The sequence below is a fragment of the Sturnira hondurensis genome, unplaced genomic scaffold (assembly GCF_014824575.4).
Source record: "Sturnira hondurensis isolate 20B ecotype Veracruz unplaced genomic scaffold, ASM1482457v3 Scaffold0020038, whole genome shotgun sequence".
NCBI classification, from domain to species: Eukaryota; Metazoa; Chordata; class Mammalia; order Chiroptera; family Phyllostomidae; genus Sturnira; species Sturnira hondurensis.
Window position 1 is genome coordinate 225323 of NW_028092669.1, and position 25041 is coordinate 250363.

Genomic DNA, 25041 nt, shown 5'->3' on the forward strand with positions numbered 1-25041 from the left:
GCATTCTTTTTCTAGGGGAACAAAGGAAGAAAATATGTCAGGCGAACACTCGGGGAACAATTTAATGCCATGCCAGCCTCTAGCCTAGTTGGGCTCTCTAAAGAGACCAAGGGCAGCCACAGACAGAAATATGCCCACTGCAGGCTGGGCTTGAGCATGTAGAGGCACACAGCTCTGTAAGAGAGAAAGGTCTTGAGGCTTCTTTCCAAAACCAGCCCTGAAGTATCTGGTATGATTTAGATTTGTTCATAAAAACAACTCAGTTGGTTCCTGTTAAGCCAGTAGTGTTTGAATTGCTTCTCAGATATTTTAGCTCTTGCAGGATCTTTTATGACATTGCTGCAAGCATTCTGCATTTCACAAAATCTGGCTAGCTTTACTATTTTTTTCTTTTCACAGAGAAGAGAAAAGATAGGGAAAAGATAGAGAGAAGGGAGTTGTAGGCATAGCTATCCAACTTTGATTTTTATTGCTAATCTCATACTTCCAGGCTGACTGACTTTATTACTTTAGAAGATATTGTCTATATTTCATCTTCCTAAAGTTTTTATTTCCTATAAAAAGTAGTTTTGGAATTTGACTTAAGCTTTAACTCCATAGGCTTCCCCCACAAAAGGACCATTTTCAATGGCCTGGATAGAGCCCCCAAGAGCAACCACGTCAAAACCGAGTAGTCTAAAACATGAAGTTGTCCGCCGCATGCAGTGATCCAGCATGTATCTAATTCCTGAACAACATGTGGGAAGGGTAAAGGGAGATGGATAATTTCCTCAAGAGCTTCACAACTTTGCTCTGGTAGCTTCAACAATCTATGTAAAGGTCATTCCTCCCCTGGAGGAATTGAAAAGAATTTGAAAACTGACATCAACTACATGTAAAACTCATCACAGATAATATGGATGAGGATTTTGGTGACAAAGCCATGGTGAGCAGCACTACCTCAGCTTTCTCAGAGGTGGGTCAATTGACTGTAAAACCTAATTAGGCCACTGCTAGATTCTCATGAATCTACAATAGAGCTTTATTCTTCATCTTCTGGAGTCACAGATTTCTATTTGAATAAATAGTATGTTTAAAAATAATTGAGAAATACTAGCAGCACGTATTTTCTGAACAAAGAAAGAACATTGCCTTACATCTATGCAAAGGAGTTCAGCTAATTTGAGCTTGTCATCATTTGTACTTCTGTGATGTGAGAGAGTGTGGCAGAGCCTGCCACTTAGCCCCCAATGTTCATTCTCCTCTTTGTTTTCTTAGTAATAGAGCTTTGGGAGTTTTGTCTTGGACCTGTGGCTGCCTAGATAGTGATTATTTCCTAGCATCTTAGGGAGCTAGTGTGGCCATGTTGCTAAGTTCTGCCTAATTAGATGAGAATAGAAGTGATACGTACAACATGTCATATAAAAGGAACCTATTGATCCCAGCTTCCTTCCCTCTCTTCTGGAGGTCTGGAGCATGGACGGTAGTGGTCAGCTGGCCTTGTCTGTGCAGATAGGGATGACACACACATTAGGGGTTTCTAACTGGGGCCCACATCCTTTTGGGGAACTCATGTACTTGGATGGCAGAAATATATCTTGACTTTCACTAATCTGTATCTAAAATTTTACATCTCTTTTCTCCTTGGATATAGGCAACAGAACCTGTGATTTTTACCATCAATAGAATTAAGATAAGTTCCAATATTGTAATTCAGTCTTTGCAAATATCCTGAAATGTTTACACTCATCATATTTTCAAAACAACAGTTGTTGTGAGGCCTGTTGTAAGACCTTGTTATTCAACATGCTAGTAAAGAAGCACATGAAATTAAATACATAAATTAAAAATTACATATAATTGATTTCCTCTGTAATCTTACAATTTTATTCATGTAAATGGGATAAATCTTACAATTTTATCTCTGAAATGGGATCCACAGTCTGCACCAGGCCCCTGGATCTGAACCATGTGCTTGCAGGCACACACACACACATGCACACCTTGCCTAGGGGACAGTGAGGAAGGAGATTAGAGGGATGTGGGACTGGGGGACTTCATGATCTACTTACTCTGAGGACTAATAAAAGAAATAGTAAAAAAATTACTACTTGTAGGGGTTTCTTAGCCTGTACTGTGATAATACAGAAATTAATCTTAGCTTCAGGAAGTCTGACAAATGTTGTTTTTGCTTTCAAATTTCTCCAACTAGAACAAGGTTTGTATGAATATTGAGAAGATGAAGAGGGGGCATTAGGGATTGGCTTGCTCCCCACCGTTTATCTTCCTCCTAGCTGGAGAGGAGAATTACAGATCACATTTCCCACTATGTTTTGCAGCTGGGGTGTTGGGTGTGAATTACACTCTACCAAATCATTGTGGTAGGAGATTTGAAAGACTGGAATGAGGCAGAGCCATTTTCCATTCTAATTTAGATGTGTAACAGCAAGTAATGTGTTGAGATTACATTTAATTTGTTCGCTAGTAGCACCTGCTCTGTTTCCATTCTAGTGTCTGGGTGTCCAGAGCCCATGTGGGGTGGGGTGGGATGGGTGAGCAGCAGAGCTCCAGTGAGAACCTCAGAGACAGAGGCTTATTGGCTGTGTCATTTTGGCAGTTTTCTGAAGTCCTACCTGAGTGTCCAGACAGGAATATAGCCCTTCCAACAGTTTTGTAAACACCCAAGTTCTCATATTAAGTCCTACTTGCTAAAATATCTAGAGAGTTTTCTGTGTGTTAGGGGAGAGTGGTGAGGGGAGTGTGCATGTCTCACTAACCCTGATCCCTAAAGGGAGTCTAGTATTTTTTCATGTAAGGACAACATAGCTTTCATTATTTTTTTTTTAAATCAGGGCCCAGTTATATATAATTCTATTGCTTGACATTTATTTTATGCTTCACAGTTTTGAAGCATGTCTGTATGTCATGTGCCATCTCCTTTAATCTTCACAGTAGTCTTGTAAGAGGCAGGATATATTTATTTCACAGGGTGGGGAGTTGGCACTCACATGATAGTTGCCCTTAATCAACAGAGAGATGTATGACTTTTGATTGGACCTAGAATTTTGGCTCCTTAGAATGTGCCTTCTCTAGCTGGTTTGATAACAGGCTTATGAGCAGCTTTCCCTTCAGAAACAACCCCCCAGCTGGGACAAGACTCCGCTATGTCACTGCAGCCTCTCAATGCCTTGTGAGCAGTTAATTGCCTAGGTTTTTAAAAGGCCACTTTAAAGGCTAAACTCTATGCAATCTATCTTCTAAAACCTTTCACTGTAGCTATCCTATGATCATCTCTCCCTCTGGGTGAACGCATCCCAAAGATTTGGAAGAAGAGACTGTCCTGGAAGGAAAAGCTGAGCGAGTCTGGTTTACTGGTAAGTGCCCCAGAGTCCCCTGTTTAATTTCTGTTGGCTTGATTACCAGTCAAGGAGGTTGCCAAATGCTCTTTTCCCTAAAATACTTTTTCCATGAATTATGCTCACACCCTCTCCAATCAACGATGTTGAGTCTGTGTCGTGTGTCTCAATTCCAGAAACTCTTATTTGGCCCAAGGAAATGATGTGCAAAGATGGTTCCGAGGCCTTAGGCTTGCAAGGCTGGGGCCCTCAAGCTTTGCTTCCCCCCACCCTCACCCCCTGGGGCTCACTCTTCTGGCTCCTTTCATAAAACATCTGGGGAGCATCACAGGACACTTGGAAAGGTTTGGAGAGAAGGTTATTCAAGTGGGCAAGTCTTGCCTGGCGGGGGCAGTGGGTGCGTTTTCTATTGGTTGTAGCATCTGTCAGTCAAGACAAATTTATTCAGCGCAAGCTGTGTGCAAAGGATATGAGTGACCTTACACTTTACCAGGAGAGACCCACAGGCACCATTATGATGCTGTGAACATTTCAGACAGAATATAAAGCAACACAGCAAACAACAACTGCAGTGAGAGGTGTGACCCAGGGAAAGAAAGGCCTGGGGGGATCAGGGTGCCAGGGCCACTTGTCCCAGACAGTAAGACGGTGGTTCCTTGTCTAAGATATGAAGAGTTTGGCTTGTATGGTTCCAAGGTGCCTTCTATCTTTAATGATTTATAATTATAACTTTCCCATAGTAAAGTCAGAGATAAGATGGGACCCTCAGGCCCAGGCACCAAAGTTAAAACTTTTCACTTTTTTTCCAAAATACAAATTGTCATTTTAAATTTAGTGGTAGCTTGGACTGGAGAATGGAGAACACTGCAGAAAGCATGTCCTCAGAAAGAGCCCCTTTAGGCACATACCACACTCATAAGGGGTTTGGCTTTGTAGAGGACATCTCAGGGCTCCATCACTTGGCTCCTCCTCCTCCTGAACCAAATTTTGCTCCTGGCTCAAGTCTTTCCCTGGTGAAATTGCAGCCTCACCCAAGAGGCCTGCCACTCATCTACAGGTTGGTGAAAGAGCTCATCTAACAGGCTTGTTGTGAAAGCTTTCCAGGGTGGGAGAAAGCCCTGGTGAGGATAAAGCTGGAAGTGTCCCCAAGGAGACTGCGGGGAGGTCTGCAGTGGGAATTTCCACAGCTTCCTGCTTGGAGTTCAGAGAAGGGAGGCCCCCTGAACCCCAAGGCACACAAAGAACAGGCCCAGAGCTCTGTTTACTCAGAGACACATACGGTTCCATTCACATCACTTGTGGATAATAATGCAGTTTTCTTTTGTTGTTTGGTTTGTTTGTTAGTTTTTTAAGAATTCACATTTCCTGTGCCCACGGTTTTTCAGACACCCCCATGCACTGCCCTTTCCAGATGGAAAGTCCTTTGAAGGAGTTCTGATATCCCTTGCCTGCCCTCCCTTCCCCATTTCCCATCCCAAAATGATGCACTCGGCAGCCTAACAATGGGTTTTATTTTAGAATATTTTCTGTTTTTCAGAGCTGAGAGCACTTGGGAATATTAGTCGTGGTGTGAGTGAGTCACTTGAAGGACCTTTTGTTTTGAAAGGGGAAAAAAATCAACCAAGGAAAAAAGAGCGAGTTCTTTAGAGTGAAATGTAGGGGCTCAGAAATGCCAAATGAGAAACTAAAACCCCGTGGAAAGGGTGATGTGGAGAACGGCAAACTTTTGGCTTGGTGAGATGACATTTGGGGAGTATTGCCTGCACAAGAGCCTGTTTTTCAGCCCCTAACACAGATGGGAAAGGAATTCTGTCCATGAAATGTTATCTACACCTACGCTTATTAGCTAGATTAATTAGCTGCTGCATAAGAAGTCCAAAGATAGAAGGCATGCTATCAGAGTAAAGCATTATCTTACACTTTCCTATCCATATTATCCTGACCCTTATCAGCTCGCCCACTTCTGGCAGTTTCCAAGGGAAACAGGCGGTGGGCAGTCCTCCTGGTCCTCCACCCTAGGGTCTCTGATCAGGGCAGACTTCAAACAAGCACTTTACAGACTCCAGCCCTGCTCATTTCAAAGCTGTAGATTCTGTAGCCCCCACCTTCCCTGAATAGCCTCCTCTTACTGCTGCATGTCCTGCCAGGAGGAGCTTAGATGTCAACACAGGAGCTGGAAGAGAGATGTGGAGGGACTAGGAAGAAACTAACACAGGTGGAAAGGATGTGGAGGAAGAAAGCCACGTGTGTGAAGGGATGTCTTAATGACACTTTCTGCTGTTCACTCCCTTTTGAACACCCATTCCTGACAGTTCTAGTATCTATTCAAAGAGAATTAAAGGCTCTCTTTGCTAAGAAGGGTCATTGGGTAGTTACCCTCGGGCCAAAGAGAACAACAATCAGTAAATAGATTGCCACCAGCAGGAGCTTCTTCTCCCTGTGTTCCTGTTTACTCACAAGATGAGAGGTCTTTGCTTTCAGTGGTCACTCCATGTGTGGCCTAGCTCTGTGCCTCTTTCTCTCTGTCTCTCTCTCACCCTGAACCCACCTTCTGGCTGCAAGCCTTCTCCTATCACCTCTGCTTCTAGGTGGTAAATAAACTTTTCAAGACCTGACTCACTGCCCTCCTTTTTGGGCTCCTGTGTTCTCTACCATACACGGGTGCATAGCAGACATGTGGATGTCCATGTGGCTGGTGGGTAGTGACCATTTTGCAGATGCAACTCTCTGCTTAAGTACATTTCAAAGACACCATTGAAGAAAAAGAAGCTGGAAACTTAGCTTCTACCTCTGAACAAGCTTTACTTACAATGAGCTGATATTTGGATCTCTGATACCTGTGCTTATTTCCCATTTGGTTCATAATCTGAAGAAAAATGGAAATTAATAATGGCTAAGATTTACTAAGTATTTATTGTATCATGAACCAGAAAAGCAAAGGTTTAAAGAATTTAGGTAAAATGAACCAGCTACTGGCTGGTCAGCAGTGGAACCCTCATGATCCCCAACCTTGTGCTTTGAAGTACACTATGGAGCAGAGAATGACTTACTTGATGGCCTCTTGAACAGGCAGAATCTTTACCATTTACTTGTAAGCACAACCCTGTACTTCACATATCTCTCATTACTCAAATGCTCCTTAGCTTTTCTTACAACTTTGCCTCTGCCAGTAACTTTCCACATCACTTTTCTTCTCATTGTGTTCACAACATTACAGCCAATTCTAAAATCCTGGAAGAATGAGAAGGAAGGAGGAGGGCCCAGAGGATATAGAATTTCTGCTTCTTTCCATTCATTCTTCTACAATCTATTGCTACTGGTACTAACTACCAGCAAGCAGTTCTCTGGCTCTTAGAGAACTTCTGAAGATTCCCTGCCCCATGTACATCCCCCACCTTGCCTCCTGGAGGTCCAAGCTCCATATTAAGAACTCTTAGATAAGTGGTATTCTACCTGGTCTATGAAATAAAGTAAGTAAGCTACACGTGAAACATTTACCTACAGAAAAGCTTTATGACAGTGTCTTTAGAAACATTCTTTGAGGGCTATGTCATTAACTAGGAAGCACATTCTGAATAATTCCATAAAAAAGCTTACCTTCACTCATATGCCAAATCCGTAATTAAGTAACAATGTATAGCTGGAGCCTGCCAAGACTCGCTGGATAAAAGCCACTACAATTTCTCCCTACAGAGTTATAAGCAGATGGAATCCAATATACTCCATACAGTATGAATGAATAAAAGAGGGAAATATGTTTCTCGGTGAATCTGCTATAAGGACCTTAGATAATAAAAGAACTAGTTCTTCATATTAATATTTTATTGTCAAGGGTCATTGCCAATTGGCTGGGCTTATTGCTCAAATGAACAAATGTTGCTATTCTATCCTCAAATGCTGCTGTTTTTGAGAAAGCCCATGCACATACTCTCTAAACTAATCACAGACCAGTCACAAATGGCATTAAGCAGGCAATGTTTATAGGTCGGGGAAAAAAACCAAAACAGGAAAAATGTCCAGGATTATGCTAGAGAAAAGAAAAAAAAGAAGAAAGTGATAGTTTCAATGAAAATATTATCTCAAACTTAAGATATTGATAAAACCTAACTAAACTAAATTTCAAATTAGATTTATCAGATTTTCTAAATGGAAAAGGCAAATGCTGCGTGAGACTTTCTGTTATTTAATTTTTTCCAGTTGTTCCATATCTATGAGAATATAGTCTGGATGGCTTAGCTTTTTCTTGGGCTGTATACATTTTTCAATATGGTCCCTTGAAATATTGACTGGAGAGCACAGTTGATCATTTGGAGGGCCATGTGGTCTAACCTCTTAACTCCTGTAGCAGTCTCTGAAGGCACACAAAGATTCTGAAGTTTCTAGGGTTCTAATGAGTAGGTGTAGAGGCTTCTGAAAACCAGCATTCATCTATTCATCAAGAGAGAGTATTGAGGAATTTCTTTGAATTGGTCTTAGAAGAATGTGCTCCACAGGAAGTTAGAAGAGACTCTTTTATTGACAGGAAATAGAGCATGACACATTAATGAAAGAGATGGACTTCAAAGGATTAGGATAAAGATTCCCAAACCAGCATGACTCTCACCATATGATTCACATGTTGAACTTTAAGTCAGAAACTGGCTTGAAGCTGGAAAAGGCTCATGATGTATAAGTTGGTCGGATGCCCAGAAGGGCATTGAAGAGAGTGACCCACCATGGGTTTCCCATGGGACTGCCATGTGATGATGAAGAAGGCATGTGGCAAAAGAATCAAAAGGAAATTTTTGGGGGGAAGATGGCGGCGGAGTAGGACAAAGGATTTCGCTTCCCTTCATGTGCCAGAGAAAAACCGGGCTGCTCTGCAGAGGAGCACAGCGAACACCCAACAGGGACCCAGCATATGGGACAGCAGGACCCCAGAAAGTATAGTGGACACTGAATGACCAGAGGTTGAGGAGAGGAGATGACCGCAGATCAACAAGGTACGAGGGAACAGCGCAGAGGCTTCAGGCTCTCCGCCGAGCAGTGCCAGGGCTCTGGCAGGGCCGCCTTGATCTCTGAGAGCCGAGGGAGGGCAACAACAACAACCCTGGGAGAGAACTAGTCACCGGCACCCTCTCTAACCAGCAGGGCGCAGATTGGAAAACACCAGGAGAGACTGGTTTGCCGCTAGTGGCAGAGAGAGGAGTGGGCATTGGGAAGCAAACCAGAGAGCTCTGATAACCTGTGGAGTCAGGCTGTCGTTGCCAGTTTGGGGAACTGAGAAGCCCCAGCATTCCCAGTAGCCTGAGCCAGAGCTCCCACAGTCTCAGGGAGCTTCGGGATACTGGCAGTGCCCCTGGAAGAGCACCAGTCATCAGCTCCCTCCCTACCCAGCCGGGCGCAGACTGAGAAGCACTGGGAGTCCAGTTGTGGTTGCCAGCTTTGAAGTCTAGTAGTCCCTGTGCATTCTCGGTAGCCAGCATTCCCGGTAGTGCGCATTCCTGATAGCTGGGGACTCCAGCCTGCGCTCACACAGCCTTGGGGAGCTTCGGGCTACTGGCAGGGCCCCTGAGAGAGTGCCAGTGGGGATCTGAGAGCTCGGGACTTGGGCCTATACTCCCACAGTCTCGGGGAGCTTCGGGCTGCTGGCAGGGCCCCTGGAAGAGCGCCAGTCGCCAGCTCCATCCCTACCCAGCTGGGCTCAGACTGAGAAGCACCAGGAGTCAGGCTGTGGCTGCCAGCTTGGAAGAATTGTGAGTTGCCCCGTGTGTGCAGCCACAGCACTGGGAAAGGTCCAAGCCCAAGCCTGTGAGACCAGGAAAGCCTGGCTGGGAGTGCGTGCCCTCATTCCAGGCCAGAGCTGGGAAGCCTGGGGAAAAACCTGCTCTCAGTAGGGCATGGGAGAGTGGTGGCATTCTGGATCTTGGGAGGGAATGGGCGACACCAGCTAAGCTCACCAAGACGAGAGAAATGTCACACTAACAGCCCCTCAGGCTGCTGCAGCTAGGGAGACCAGAAGAAAAGGTTTGACCAGCTGGAAACCAACAAGAGGAGTAGGTGGAAGTGGAGAACACCAAGATACCTGCAGGAGACTGCACCACTGAATCTCATAGGCATCTTACCACAGAAGTTCACACCATAAACCCAGGAACCCAGAACAGACCACTTTAAGAAGCTGAAGCCAACAAGAAGAACAACACAAACAATGGGAAGACAAAGAAACAATCCCCAAATGAAAGAAAAGGAGGAAGTCTCAGAAAGAATGTTAGATGAAATGGAGGCAAGTCAACTATCAGATGTGGAATTCAAAGCACTAGTTATCAGGAAATTCAAAGAGCTTACAACGAGCTACCAGAAACTACAAGGGAGCTACAGTGAACTCTCTGCAAACTACACCAACATGAAAAAGGAAATAGAAACCATTAGTAAAGGCCAAGAGGAAATGAAGAATACAATTTCTGAACTGAAGAACAGTAGAAGGTATGAAGAATAGAATCAATATGGCGGAAGATCGCATAAGTGAGATAGAAGACAGGATAGAAAGAATCTCCAAAACAGACCAAATAATGGAAAAGAGAATCAGAAAAAATGAGGAGAATTTAAGAGAAATGCAAGACAACATGAAACATAATAATATCCGAATAATAGGAATACTAGAAGGAGAGGAAGAAGAACAAGGGATAGAAAATCTACTTGAAAGAGTAATAACGGAAAATTTTCCAAGTTGAGGAGAGAGAAAGTCACATGGATTCAGGAACTGCAGAGAGTCCCAATTAGGTGGAACCCAAAGAGGCCTACTGCAGGACACATCATCATTAAAATGGCAAACCTCCAAGACAAAGAAAAATCCTAAAGGCAGCAAGGGAGAAAAAGGAAGTAACATACAAGGGGGTCCCAATAAGAGAATACTGACTTCTCAATGGAAACATTCCAAGCAAGAAGAGAATGGCAGGAAATATTCCAAGTAATGGGAAACAGAGGCCTACAACCAAAGCTATTGTACCCAGCAAGGCTCTCAATCAAGATAGAAGGACAAATAAAGAGCTTCCAATACAAAAGAAGTCTAAAAGAATATGCCTCCACAAAACCAGCTCTATAAGAATTACTAAAAGGGCTGCTTTAAGGAAAGGAAGGAAAAGAGAGAGATAGAGAGGAACACAGGTACACAAATGGCAATGAATAAGTACCTTTCAATAATAACCTTAAACGTAAATGGATTAAATGCACCAATTAAAAGACATAGAATAGCTGAGTGGATAAGAAAGCATGACCCACACATATGCTGCCTACAAGAGACCCACCTCAGGTCAAAAGACCACCACAGACTAAAAGTGAAAGGATGGAAACAAATTTTCCAAGCAAATGGACAAGAAAAAAAAGCCGGGGTAGCAATCCTCATATCAGACAAAATAGACTTCAAAAAAAAGGCTATAAAGAGAGACCCAGAAGGTCACTTCATAATACTCAAGGGAAGAATCCACCAAGAAGACATTAACATCATAAATATATATGCACCCAACACAGGAGCACCCAAATATATAAAGAAAATCCTAGAGGACCTCAAGAAAGATATTGACAGCAACACAATTATAGTAGGGGATTTTAACACCCCACTGTCAAAAATGGACAGATCTTCCAAACAAAATATCAACAAAGATATAGCAGCATTAAACGACACTCTAGAAGAAATGGACCTAATTGATATATATAGAGCCATCCATCCCAAAGAAACTAAATACACTTTCTTTTCAAACGCACATGGAACATTTTCAAAGATAGATCACATGATAGGACACAAAACCAGTCTCAACAACTTCAGGAAAATAGAAATCATACCAAGCATCTTCTCTGATCACAAGGGACTGAAATTGGAAACCAACCCCACAGGAAAAAACCCAAAACACCCAAAATCATGGAGACTGAATGGTAGGCTATTGAACAATGAATGGGTCAAGATTGAAATTAGGGAGGAAATCAAAAAACTCCTTGAAACAAATGAAAATGAACTCACCACAACCCAAAATTTATGGGACACAGTGAAGGCAGTCCTGAGAGGGAAGTTCATAGCGATACAGGCTCACCTAAAGAGGATAGAAACATTTCAAACAAACAACCTAACCCAACGCCTGCAAGAACTCGAGGAACAACAACAAAGACAGCCCAGAGCAAGTAGAAGGAAGGAAATAACCAAGATCAAAGCAGAATTAAATGACATAGAGACTAAAAGCACAATTCTAAAGATCAATGAATCCAGGAGTTGGTTTTTTGAAAAGATAAACAAAATAGACAAACCTTTAAGTAGGCTCATTAAGAAAAGAAGAGAGAGGACACAAATAAACACAATCAGAAATGAAAGAGGAGAGATTACAACTGATACCACAGAAATAGAAAGGATTGTAAGAAATTACTATGCGGAACTGTATGCCAAGAAATTTGAAAACCTGGGTGAAATGGACAAATTTCTAGAAAAATATAATCTTCCAAAACTCAATGAAAAAGAAGCAGAAAACCTGAACAGGCCAATAACAGCAAATGAAATTGAAGAAGTAATCAAAAAACTCCCATCACACAAAAGCCCTGGGCCAGATGGTTTCACAGGAGAATTCTACAAAGCTTTTAAGGAAGAGCTAACCCCTATTCTTCACAGACTATTCCAAAAAATCCAAAAGGAGGGAAAACTCCCCAACTCTTTCTATGAAGCCAGCATCACCCTAATCCCAAAGCCAGATAGAGACACAACAAAGAAAGAAAATTACAGACCAATATCACTGATGAACATAGATGCTAAAATCCTCAACAAAATATTGGCAAATCGCATCCAACAATACATCAAAAAGATCATACACCACGACCAAGTGGGATTCATCCCGGGGATGCAAGGATGGTTCAATATACGCAAATCAATAAATGTAATACACCAAATAAACAAAAGCAAAGACAAAAACCACATGGTCATATCAATAGATGCGGAAAAAGCTTTTGATAAGGTACAACACCCATTTATGATAAAGGTACTCAGCAAGGTGGGAATAGAGGGAACATTCCTCAATATAATAAAGGCCATATATGAAAGACCTACAGCCAACATCATACTCAATGGGCAAAAACTAAAAGCTTTTCCACTAAGATCAGGTACAAGACAAGGTTGCCCACTTTCACCACTTCTATTCAATATAGTATTAGAAGTTCTAGCTGCAGCGATCAGACAAGAAAAGGAAATAAAAGGCATCCAAATCGGAAAGGAGGAAACAAAACTGGCATTGTTTGCAGATGACATGATAGTGTACATGGAAAACCCTATAGCCTCTACCAAAAAACTGCTGGAACTAATAAATGAATTTGGCATAACAGCGGGATACAAAGTTAATATCCAGAAATCAAAGGCATTTTTGTATACCAACAATGAAGCAGCAGAAGCAGAAATCAGGAAAAAAATCCCATTCGATATAGCAAAAAGAAAAATAAAATATCTGGGAATAAACCTAACCAAGGAGGTAAAAGACCTGTATGCAGAAAACTACACAACACTGAAGAAAGAAATCAAGGAAGACACAAATAAATGGAAACATATACCGTGTTCATGGATTGGAAGAATTAACATCATCAAAATGTCCATACTACCCAAAGCAATTTACAGATTCAATGCAATACCTATTAAAGTACCAATGGCATATTTCACAGACATAGAACAAACACTTCAAAAATTTATATGGAACCAGAAAAGACCCCGAATAGCTGCTGCAATTTTGAGAAAGAAGAACAAAGTAGGAGGGATCACAATACCTGATATCAAACTGTATTACAAGGCCACTGTAATCAAAACAGCCTGGTACTGGCACAAAAACAGGCACATAGACCAATGGAATAGAACAGAGAGCCCAGAAATAAACCCAACTCTCTACAGTCAATTAATATTCGACAAAGGGGGCAATAACATAAAATGGAGTAAAGACAGCCTTTTCAACAAATGGTGTTGGGAGAACTGGACAGCTACATGCAAAAAAATGAAACTTGAGCACCAACTTACACCATACACCAAAATAAATTCAAGGTGGATAAAAGACTTAAATATAAGCCGTGAAACCATTAAAGCCCTAGAGGAGAGCATTGGCAAGAAAATCTCAGATATTCCACGCAGCAATATTTTTACTGATACGTCCCCTAGAGCAAGGGATATAAAGGAAAGAATAAACAAATGGGATCTCATCAAAATTAAAAGCTTCTGCATGGCTAAGGAAAACAGTATCAAGATACAAAGAGAAGCAACTGTTTGGGAAAACATATTTGCCAATGATACCTCAGACAAAGGTTTAATCTCCAAAATATACAAAGAACTCACTCGACTCCACTCAAAGAAGACAAGCAACCCGATTAAAAAATGGGCAGAGGACTTGAACAGACACTTTTCCAAAGAGGACATACAGAGGATCCAGAGACACATGAAAAGATGCTCGATATCGCTAGCTATCAGAGAGGTGAAAATTAAAACCACAATGAGATACCTCTTAACACCAGTCAGAATGGCTATCATAAACAAAGAAACAAAGAAACAAAGAAACAAACAACAAGTGCTGGAGGTTGTGGGGAAAAGGGAACCCTAGTTCACTGTTGGTGGGATTGCGGACTGGTACAACCACTTTGGTAAATAGTATGGAATTTTCTAAGAAAACTAAAAATGGACGTGCCTTTTGACCCAGCAATTCCACTGTTAGGAGTATATCCTAAGAATCCTGAAACACCAGTCCAAAAGAACCTATGCACCCCAATGTTCATAGCAGCACAATTCACGATAGCCAATAGTTGGAAGCAACCTAGATGCCCATCGGTCAATGACTGGATCAAAAAACTATGGTACATTTACACAATGGAATTCTATGCTGCAGAAAGGAAGAAGGAACTACTACCCTTTGCAACATCATGGATGGAACTGGAAAGCATTATGCTGAGCAAAATAAGCCAGGCGGTGAAAGACAAATACCATATGATATCACCATTAACAGGGATCTAAACAAAACAAACAAGCAAGCAAAATAAGACCAATGACAGTCAATTATGGAACAGGCTGACAGGGTCCAGAGGGGAGAGGGGAGAGAATCATAGGGGAAAAGGGGAAGGACTCACATGAACAAGTATAAAGGACACATGGACAATAACTAAGGGTGGGGGGCGGAAATGGGAGGGAGGCGGGGAGCATGGGGCGGGGGGCGGGCAGGGTTGGGAATATAAGACAGAAAGCTGTACTTGAACAAGAATTAATTTAAAAAATATTAAAAAAAGAATCAAAAGGAAGTTATTCTCTCATCTTCAGCCATTGCTCCAGAAGTAGAGGACACTTGAAACAATCAAGAATTTGATGGCTATTGAAAGGAGAATTTTTAGCTTAATATATCAACTTCTTTGTCAATGCTGACATACATGGTTTCATGTTAAATGACATCCTGTACCAAAAGAGTATATGAAAAATAGTCCACAGGGATGAAATACTATCTAATTCAATTTAGTGTTTAATACAATTTAATATGACACAAACCAGGTATATTATTCATGAAATAATGAATCATAGCCTCTCATAGCTATAAAAATTGGCATGAAGGTCATGCATTCATTTGGCAAATATTTGCTTATAGGATGGGAATTTTTTCTCTACTGCATGGGGTGCCTCATGCTATTTCACCAAGGCTGATGCCATATGGAAAATGGTCAGTGGCTACAGTGTTCATTCTAGAGCATTAAAAAGAAACATCCATTTATGTCAGACCCCAAAAGTTACCCCCAAATTCACTGTCCTTACAGGTTCTCTAGATAAGTTATGATGGTGCTAGCTGCTGTAACCTACAAAGCTGAAATAGCAGTGGCTCATAGTATGGTTTACTTATCTTTCATGTAAACGTTTTGGACAGGTTTTCCTGATCAGTGACAAGCTCTTCTCCAAACAGTAGTTCAAACCCCAGCTCTTTTCCTCTTCTGGCACTGTAATTTTCAACTTCTGGCTTTCAAGTTCTCCATACTCATTTACATTCAACCAGAAGGGGAAAGGGCATGAAAGAAAAATTGCAGGAAGTCTCATTGGGCCATGCCTACCATCACACAGCACTTCCACGCACTTCCCACTGGTCAGACCTTAGTCAATGAAACTCTGCTAAACCACAGAAATTGCTCTGGGCCTTCTAGCTGTGTGTCTATGAGGAAGAAGAATAGAGAAGGCTCTGCCACAAGATACATTTCTTAAAAGCTTAAAATGTGCTTGCCACTGTGCTGAGAGTAACAGGTTTGATTGGTACCCATACTTTACAGAGTGCTTAAGTTACTCATCAGGTTCACAGCTAATAACAAGGGGCAGTTGACTGACACTGTAAGCAGGCAGCGTGATTTTTGAGTGCACACTCTTCACCACCATGCAGCCCACACTACTCTGCACTTCAGCCATGCCCCGCAGCACAAACTTGGTGGTGAACTTCTCTGGGCATAGCATACTTTTTTCCACCAAAGGGCTGAATCTGTGGACATAGCCACAGTCAGTATTTGGTGAATGGTGAATAGAGGTGGTACTAGTGCCTTTGGTGAGATTCTTCTCAAACTTTAAAAATATGTTAAGTGAACCCTGGCTGGTATGGCTCAGTGGATTGAGTGCTGGCCTGCAAACCAAAAGGTCACCAGTTCGATTCCCAGTCAGGGCACATGCCTGAGTTGCAGGCCGGGTCCCCGGTGTGAGGTGTATGAGAAGCGACCACACATTGATGTTTCTCTCCCTCTCTTCCTCCCTCCTTTCCCCTTTCTCTAAAAATAAATTAATTAATTTAAAAACATGTTAGGTGATACATAATTTAGGAGGAAATATTGAAGAGAAATAAAAATCTCTCTTTAAAGTCCTCCAGTTGTCTTTAATGATGTCTTCGTCTATAACCAGATTAGGACTTATCTCTTATCTTATACCTCACATGGTGGCATAAATTCTAGTTCACTTTTTACTAAAGATTGAGAAAAGCTGCTTCCTTTCCAACTTATTAGACATGATATAATATTCACTTTTATTAAATTTCTCCTTTTTTTCTTCTCCAGACCGAAACTGTTTCAGTTGCTTTCCTCGTCTCTCCTCATTGGGTCTCTAGTCGAGAGCTAAGACCATTTGAGAACAGTGTTAGAGTCTGTCTTCCATTTCCCAGGGGACCCAGGACTGAGCACAGAGTAGTGATGTGGGCTGTGGGGCTGATTGTACAGCTGCCTCTGCCTCCAACTCTGTGACTGTGGGCATGTGACTGAAGCTTTCTGAACCTGAGTGTCCAATCTGAATGAAAAATGAATAAGATAACTTATTTCTAGATTTCTTCAACTCTTAAGCTTCTTGGGAATCTTATTAATTCTATTCCATTCTTTTATGTATTTATTTCTTATTGTTATTCAAGTACCATTGTCTCCATTCCCCCCCCACCCCAGCCATCCCCACCTCCCACCCCTAGTCCCATTCCCCCACCTTGGTTTTGTCCATGTGTCCTTTATATTTTTTTAAAGAATTTTTTATTAATCATGCTATGAGTTTTCCCAATTTTTCCCCTTTATCCCTCCTCCACCCTGCCCCTGCCAATCCTCCAGTATCCACCCCTACTTAGTTCATGTCCATGGGTTGTACATATAAGGTCTTTGAGTCCTCTGTTTCCTCTATAATTTTTTATCTCTCCCCATCTATTTTATGCCTACTAACTATGCTTCTTCTTCCCTGTACCTTTTCCCACTATTCCACCCTTCCCTCTCCCCACTGAAGTCCCTTTGTGTGATATCCATTTCTCTGATTCTGTTCTTGTTCTGGTTGTTTGCTTAGCTTTTGTTTTCACTGTTTTTCTTTTTTTTTAGGTTCATTTGTTGATAATTGTGAGTTTTTTATCATTTTATCGTTCATATTTTTTATCTTCTTTTTCTTAGATAAGAAGGGCTTGGTGATGATGAACTCCTTTAAATTGACCTTATCTGGGAAGTACTTTATCTGCCCTTCCACTCTAAATGAAAGCTTTGCTGGATAGAGTAATTTTGGATGTAGGTCCTTGCCTTTCATGACTTTGAATACTTCTTTCCAGCCCCTTCTTGTCTGCAAGGTTTCTTTTGAGAAATCAGCTGATAGTCTTACAAAAACTCCTTTGTAGGTAATGGTCTCCTTTTCTTTTGCTGCTTTTAAGATTCTGTTATCTTTAATCTTGGCTTATGTAATTATGATGTGTCCTGTTGTGTGCTCTCTTGGGTCCAACATCTTTGGGACTCTCTGGGCTTCCTGGACTTCCTGGAAGTCTATTTCCTTCACCAGATTGGGAAAGTTTTCCTTCATTATTTGTTCTAATAAGTTTTCAATTTCTTGCTGCTGTTCTCCTCTGGCACCTCTATAATTCAGATATTGGGATGTTTCATGTTGTCCCAGAGACTCCTCAGCCCCTCTTCATTTTTTTTTTTTTGATTCTTGTTTCTTTGTCCTGATCCAGTTGTGTGTTTATTTCTTCCTTTTATTCCAAATTGTTTCTTTGAATCCTGGTTTCCTTCTTGTCACTATTGGTTCCCTGAATATTTTACTTTATTTTATTTTGAGTATCTTTCACTTGTTCTTTCATTTTTTGACCAGGCTCAATCAGCTCTGTGAGTTATTTTGGTTACCAGGGCTTTAAATTCTCCATCAGATATGTTGGCAATCTCCTCATCGCTTAGTTCTTTCTGAGGTTTTGCTGTGTTCTTTCACCTGGGCCATATTTCCTTGTCTTGGTGCAACTGATAGGTTGTAAGGGGGCAGAGCCTTAGGTATTCACCTGGCAGGGCAACCCTCTTTGCTGTGCTGTGGTGCTGCCTGTGGGGGAGGGGCCAGAGAGGGAGCAATGCAGCTACACTACTTGTCTCTAGTGCACTTCCCAACAGACTCTCGTGTCAGACTGGGAGTATCTCCCACTGTGGCAACCCCAGCCTTAGCCCACAGTCAGCTCTGAATCTCAGTTTTCCCCTTAAGTCAGCTCCTCCCACTGAGCTCTGCCCAGCTCGGCAGTCAGCTTTGCCCCTGAGCTGCCTCGCTGCAGTTTGTTCTGAGTCAGCTGGTGCGGTCTGCCTTACAGGTTTGGTTGTTCTGGTTGATTTTTCCTTTAATTCCTTGGTTGTTAGTGTTCCCTGCAGTTTGATTTTTCTGGCAATTTTGGTTGTTTATTGAATTTAGATGGGCTGTTATCCTCTTTTTGGTTGTGTGAGGAAGTGAAGGGTTTCTACCTATGCCTCCATCTTGGCCAGAACTCATATGTGTCCTTTATACTTGTTCCAAAAAACCCTTCCCCCTTTCCCCCATTCTTTCCTTTTTATTCTTGACTTAGAGAACACCAACCCTAAAAATAAATACAATCTTTGTTAAAGTTCTGAAGGGCCACTAATCACTTGGTTTTGCAGTTTCTGGAGGGCAAGAATCTTGACTCTAATCATCATGTAAGACCCACCCAGCTTAGATATCAATGTTTAATCACTATGTGTGTGTGTGTGTATATAAGTTAGTCCTTTTTTAAAAATGTTTTTTTGGAAGGGACAGTCATATGATTCAAAAGTCAAATATAAAAATGTGTAGGTTCAGAAGTTTGACTCCCATTCTTCTTCTCTTCCACACTGTTCACTGTCACCTCATTGCTTCTTTTGTATAAGTAGCCACTTCTATTTACTTCTTGTAAATTATTTCAGTGTTTTTTGACACATTCTTGCCTTTTCCCAATTCTTATTATATTATCTATACCTTTCAATTTTTAAACTTACGTTTTATTTTTTATTGAGATATAGTTGACATATAATGCTATATTAACTTGAGGTATACAACATAATTATTTGATATAGAAAAAGATTGTGAAATAATTACCTTAATAAGTCTAGTTAATGTACATTACCACACATAGTTCCATTTTTCCTGGTGATGGGAACTTTTAAGATCAACTCTCTTGACAACTTTCAATAATGCAATAGAGTATTATTAACTATAATCACTAGGCTATACATTACATGCCCAGGACTTATTTCTTTTATAAGTGGAAGTTTGTACCTTCTGACTGCCTTTACTAAATTCATCCCTACCCCCACCCCATGCACCTTTTCTTTTTTACTTAAGTCTCTTAGATCTTTTCACATCTCTACCTAGATTGTATCCTCATTGTTTTTTCATAGCTGTGTATTACTCTATTGTGTAAAGTAGCAATTTTCAACTTGCTGTGCCTCAAGAATTTGTAAAACATGCAACACCTGACTATTTAGTCAGGGGCAGTGGTGACAGCTTTTCCCTCAGTCCGTCAAATAAAAAAAATGGCAACAGCCAATACAACAATAGCCATCCCTGTGAATGAATCAAAATTATACTTAATTTTTGTGTCAGATAAGCAAAATATATATTTTTTGGTGTGCTGCAGAATTTTAGTAATTAGTTTATGTGTGCCATGAGAAGAAAAAGGTTGAAGATCACTGGCATAGGGGTATAATTTATTCAACTCATCTCTTGTTCTTGTGGGAGAGTGGAAGAAAGGGGGAATGGGGTTGTGCTATCTCTGTCAGGGGGAGAGAGCTGTCCTTCAGGTTAGAGGTACCTACCTCCTGTGGGCTTGGTACTTTCCATGAGCTTGCTTGTATTCCCTAGGCCAGCACAGAATTGCCTGGAATAAGTTTGGAGGCAGGAGTCTGGTGACTTGGACAGCAACATTCCCTTCCTGCTCCAGAGAAGGCAGGCAGTTTATCACTGTATTGACCTGATTCAGCCACTCAGATAAAGAATATTCTTTGACCCAAGGATCCATGATCATCTGCTCACTGGGTAGTGTCCTCTGAAGATATCTGGGTCAAGTAAACCAGGAAGAGTGACATTTATCAAGTGAACTTGGGGAGGGTAGGTGAAAATCATATTTGCAAATAACATCATTTTCTATTCTCCTTCTAACACATTAATGACACCAAAGTTCTGTTACTGACCACTTCTATGACTTGGAAAAGTGACCTTAAGAGCTTAGCAATGAGCAAAACTTGCAGTTTTGATGTCTTCAAAACATGGAATTCACTCCTGTGAGAATAGTGACAACTTCATCCCCATGAAGAAAATGATTCCCTCCTCTCTCCCTGTCATGCAGAAGAAATTGTCCTCTTTCGTGGATGGCACTAAGGCAAGTCGAGTAAACGTATGGAGAGACTTAGAAAGCCAGGGAACAGGGACATTTGCTGCACCATAACTGCCAGAAGCAGCTGTGGAGGCCTTGGTATCTGCCTTCCCCAAAGTGGAGCCCTGATCCAGTAGTTCTCAGCAGAGCTGGTGTCCTTTTGACCCCATACACCCACATATGAAGACCGCAGATTTCACTGGGCTGTACTGTGAATTCAGAAGTTTCTGGAAGAATTGGAGATATGTGAAGTTGTATCTAGGAGTTATGCCAAAAAAGGGGGAATATTTGAAATCAGCATTTTTAAAGCAATGGGGCACAATTTACTTTCCACCATGAAAGTCCCCAAAAAGATATCAACAAGAAATCTGCATGGCATAGAGATAGACTTTCATTTATTATGAGGTTTCTGGGGGAGAATGAAACACCAGACAAGTCAGTTGTTCAACATCATAAATTCAAAATGGTTGTATCAGCTAAATTTACAATATTTTACCTGGTTGTCTAGGCACCCATGATGCCAGGACTAAACACTGGTCTGGTTTTCTTTTGGTGGCATCTAGAAAAATTTTCCTCTGCATGGCCTCATTTTGACCTCTTGTTTTGCCCACTGCTACTTATCCAAGGGTGAACTTTTCATTCTGAGTAATTACTTCATAGTACCAGACACAACTGTTCCCCACAGTGCGTCTCCCCTTCTCTGTGATTATGAGACAAGACGATGAGTGGAATTTCTCAGAAAAGAGCATGTATAATTAGAATCTGAAGAAGTATGTTGCATGGTGACCCGCAGGTCTCAGGAGGTGCCAGAACCAGTTACTGCCCCCTGGGTTTTTTTCCTTGCCCAGTCCCCAGAGAGAAACCCCAGCAATGCAACTTTCTGCTTCTCATTCCAAAGTCACGAAGGTTCTCATTATATTTTCAATGTAAAACCTCAGCATTCAAAACTAATAATTGTTTCAGAGTGAAAATGAAAAGATATGAAAGTTTCAGTCAACTGGAATAATTAAAGGACAGAGTCCCAGACTGTGCCGTCCCTGTCCTCTCCCCTGGATTGAGCCCGTGAGGCCAGTTTATACTTGAAAGCTTCTCCTGGCTCTCCAGGAACCCCAGCCCAAACCACCTTCTGTGCCATCCTGAGAGTCCCCTCCTTTTTCAGCAGCCTTGATGGGAAAGGCAGGATTTAGAAAGCTCTGCAGGAAACTGGCTGGTGCCTGTGGTTTACATGTTCACCTGGTCTTCAGATTTCTGCAAGGAGGAAGCATAGCGAGTATTGTATTTGAACATGGCTTGAGTGCTCAACTGTCTCATTCTCAAGGGCTCAGTACTTCTGCCTGCCAAAGAAGTTTGTTCAGCACTTCAATTAAGTGGAATTTCACAGATCCAGCACACCAATAGGTTTATAAATAAAATGTCTTTCTAGAGAGAGCTGAGCATTTGTTCATGTGGGGAGATGATCCCTAAGCTTTTCTAGGGAGAAGCTATCCCTGCACCCAGCCCAGCAGAATCTAGCCTATCCATGTGTAGAGATTAAGCCCAGCTTTTGGCAGAGTGTAGTGAGCTTGACAATTAAGTAGTGGCCAAATAGATGTTATTTGGTCCAGATTGATCATGATCCTTGTTATTTGCATCAGAAATGTGTACCTTACCTCATTTACTTTTAGTCATTAGAAACCTTCCTGGAGGATCCTAGGAAAGAGAGGCCAATTTCAGATGTGGGAACTGCAAGAGGTAACTGGCCACCTGGTCTACCCAGCCCAGATGGAGGCCCATAGGGAAGCTCTGAGGACTAAACCTGCACAGGAAGGGCAGGCTCCAAGGACATTGGAAGCTGGGTCTAAGAGACCCAGACCCACCATGGACCTAAGAGACACCCCAGTGAGGCCAGCACCAGAAGAAGCCTTACTATATGGAGACATACTTATAATCAACAGAGGGTGAGGACATAAGGGTCTTCAGTGACATTTTGATTTGGGATCAGGATTTGGATTTAGTTTATATCACCACTGTGAAAGGAGCAGAATTTATGGAGCAAAATTCATCAACAGGTGGAGAGTAAAAATAAAAATAGCAAAGCCTGAATAGACTATTCTTGGAGAGGTTATAGTTAATTTTTTTGAAGCATGGGCATTGAGCCCAGGAATGACTGTGTTTTAAATATTTCTAACTGTGCCACTTACTAAGGATGAGAACTGGAGCTTATTTGTAAGGTGGGAAAATTATACACAACCCATCAGGCAATTGTGGCTACTCAATACAGAACTATCACTTAGTAGTCTCTCAATAAATGTTCCCTTACTCCTCTCCTTTCAATGAATGGACCACTTTTAAATCCAGATTTCTGCTTAATTAGGTCAAATTTCCTTTGGTTCAACCCTTGCTAAAATATCTTTCTGAAAAGTAGCCCTGGTTGGGTAACTTAGCCAGGTTGGAGTGTTGTCTCAATGCACCAAGTTTGCAGGTTTGATCCCTGGCCAGAGCACATACAAGAAGCATTGTATGCATCAACATCTTTGGATGAGTCATATGCTAAGCTCTCTGCTCCCAACCTCAGTTTTAGAGGTCAAGGTGACAGAAGGGTTTCTTGGTATATTTCTTCATCCAACCAGAGACACATGTAGTTATGAAAACGCTCTCTTCTAGGGTTCCTGTAAGAAGAAGGAACCTAGTTGGAAGCCTCAGTTAGAAGTTGCTGTGGGGAAAAATGGTCATACTGTTATCTATCGGATCAGACGGGCTTCTTAGGTCTGGGCAAGCATGGAGGCTCTGGGTAGCCCACAAAAATAGGATGTCTGTGAGAAGTGAGCTGAATGTGTGTGTTCTTCTCATGCTTAGGGTTTCCAAACTACAAGTCATGAACAATGTGTGGATAATAAAAACATTGAGAGTGTGGTGACCAGCATTTACGGAAACAAACAACTAGAATAGAAAATATCCGAGTGGCTCTGATGTAGTGAGGCTAGGTATTATTTCATGGAATTTGTATTTCAATAGTGTGTATGAGTATATTTGTATGACCTGAGTTGTGACATAAAATGTAATTCTTACTGTGGGTCAAGGCCAAATAAGATTGAAGTATCACTGTACTGGCAATGCTCTTCCCAGCGGCAGTGGTTGAGGTGGTGTTTATCATATACAAATATGGTCTTCAACCAGATTTGTAAAATATAAGACCAATGATCTTATATTTTGCACAACATTCCTCCATATCCTCCCTAAGCAAAAACAGGGAGAATGAAAATATGAGAGCTTAACAATTCAGAGCAGAAGACATGGGCTAATACATCCCAGAGTTCTTTTTATGGGGGAAAGCCTTTCTCTGTGGGGGAGAAGAACAGGAATAATCTTTGTCTTCTTAAGGCAAGTACTATTATCCATTATCTTGATGAATAATATACTCTCTGACATCTCCTTGGATGCATTGTTTCAAATGCCAGAATGCCTGAGGTTTTTATTTAATGTTGGCATTTTTAACAAAACCCTAAAGTCATTTCAGCCTCACTTCCACACATCAATATAGTCAGTCCTTCATTGCAAACTCAAACAAGCTAATTGGCATAGCATGAAAATAGATTAGGGAGGCCTGGATGGGAGGCATGGGGTGGACCAGGAGCCCCTGTTTCTACACCCTTTCCTGTGTGTCCTCTGCTGGTCCTTTTTCCCTCTTGGACCTCCTGTTCTAAGCCACAAACTGGCATCAGTCTACTCTGGACTGTCTAAAGCTTCCTGTCTCTAGTCAGGTTAATTCTTCTCCTAATGTTTAGGACTGCGGGCCTATCTATGTACTTTCTCTCTTGCATTTTCTATTTGAATGTGGTTTGAAAAACAGCCTATTTCTATCTCTGGAGCAAGATATGCTACTGGTGGTAGGTAGTAATACACATGTAATTGGCACACTTGTAGGCCATAAGTACTGCTTTGAGGGTTGAATTAATGTCAGGATGGTTTTAATTGGGTTATTTGGAGTATGGGAGGTTGTCTGTATTTACAAATTATTTAACATTAGTAAGCCATTTTTTCAACCAAACCTTCCATTGCCTCTAAGCTTATTTAATAAACTTCAGTGAATACAAACCTCAAGTCTCTTGACTCCAAGAAATAAAAAGATAAGAATCCAGTAAATATTATAGACTGTCAGACTAGTGAATCCCCATATCAGCATTTGTCCCTGACAATGAGAGCTGAAAGATATGTGATGGGGCCCTGGCTGGTGTGGCTCAGTGGATTGAGTGCCAGCCTGCAGACAAAGGGTTGCTGGTTTGATTCCCATACAGGGCACATGCCTGGGTGGCAGGCTAGATCCCTGGCAGGGGGTGTGTGAGAGGCAATCAGACAATAATGTTTCTCTCCCTCTTTCTCAGTCCTTTCCCCTTTCTAAAAATAAATAAAATATTTAAAAAGATGTATAATGGAAGTATATTATATTTTTTCTATATGATATTGATCTCAAAGGACTGGCAACACCTACAGAATATTCCCAACTTTCCTTTAAGAATCTGTTAGTAAGGCCTATTGTGCATGAGTTTATCAGAATCCCCTTTGAATCTATTTATAATTTTCCCTGACATCCTTAAGCTAATATGCTCCATATG

The 25041-nt window shown here is 41.5% G+C and overlaps 1 long non-coding RNA gene across 1 annotated transcript; it reads left to right on the forward strand.

Moving 5' to 3' along the window:
- The first annotated feature begins 799 nt into the window (after positions 1-799).
- Positions 800-19557, forward strand: LOC118974963 (uncharacterized). Its single transcript, XR_005063983.1, has 3 exons — positions 800-813; positions 3790-3791; positions 19501-19557. It is a non-coding gene; the product is annotated as an uncharacterized LOC118974963 (long non-coding RNA).
- The last annotated feature ends 5484 nt before the right edge of the window (positions 19558-25041 follow it).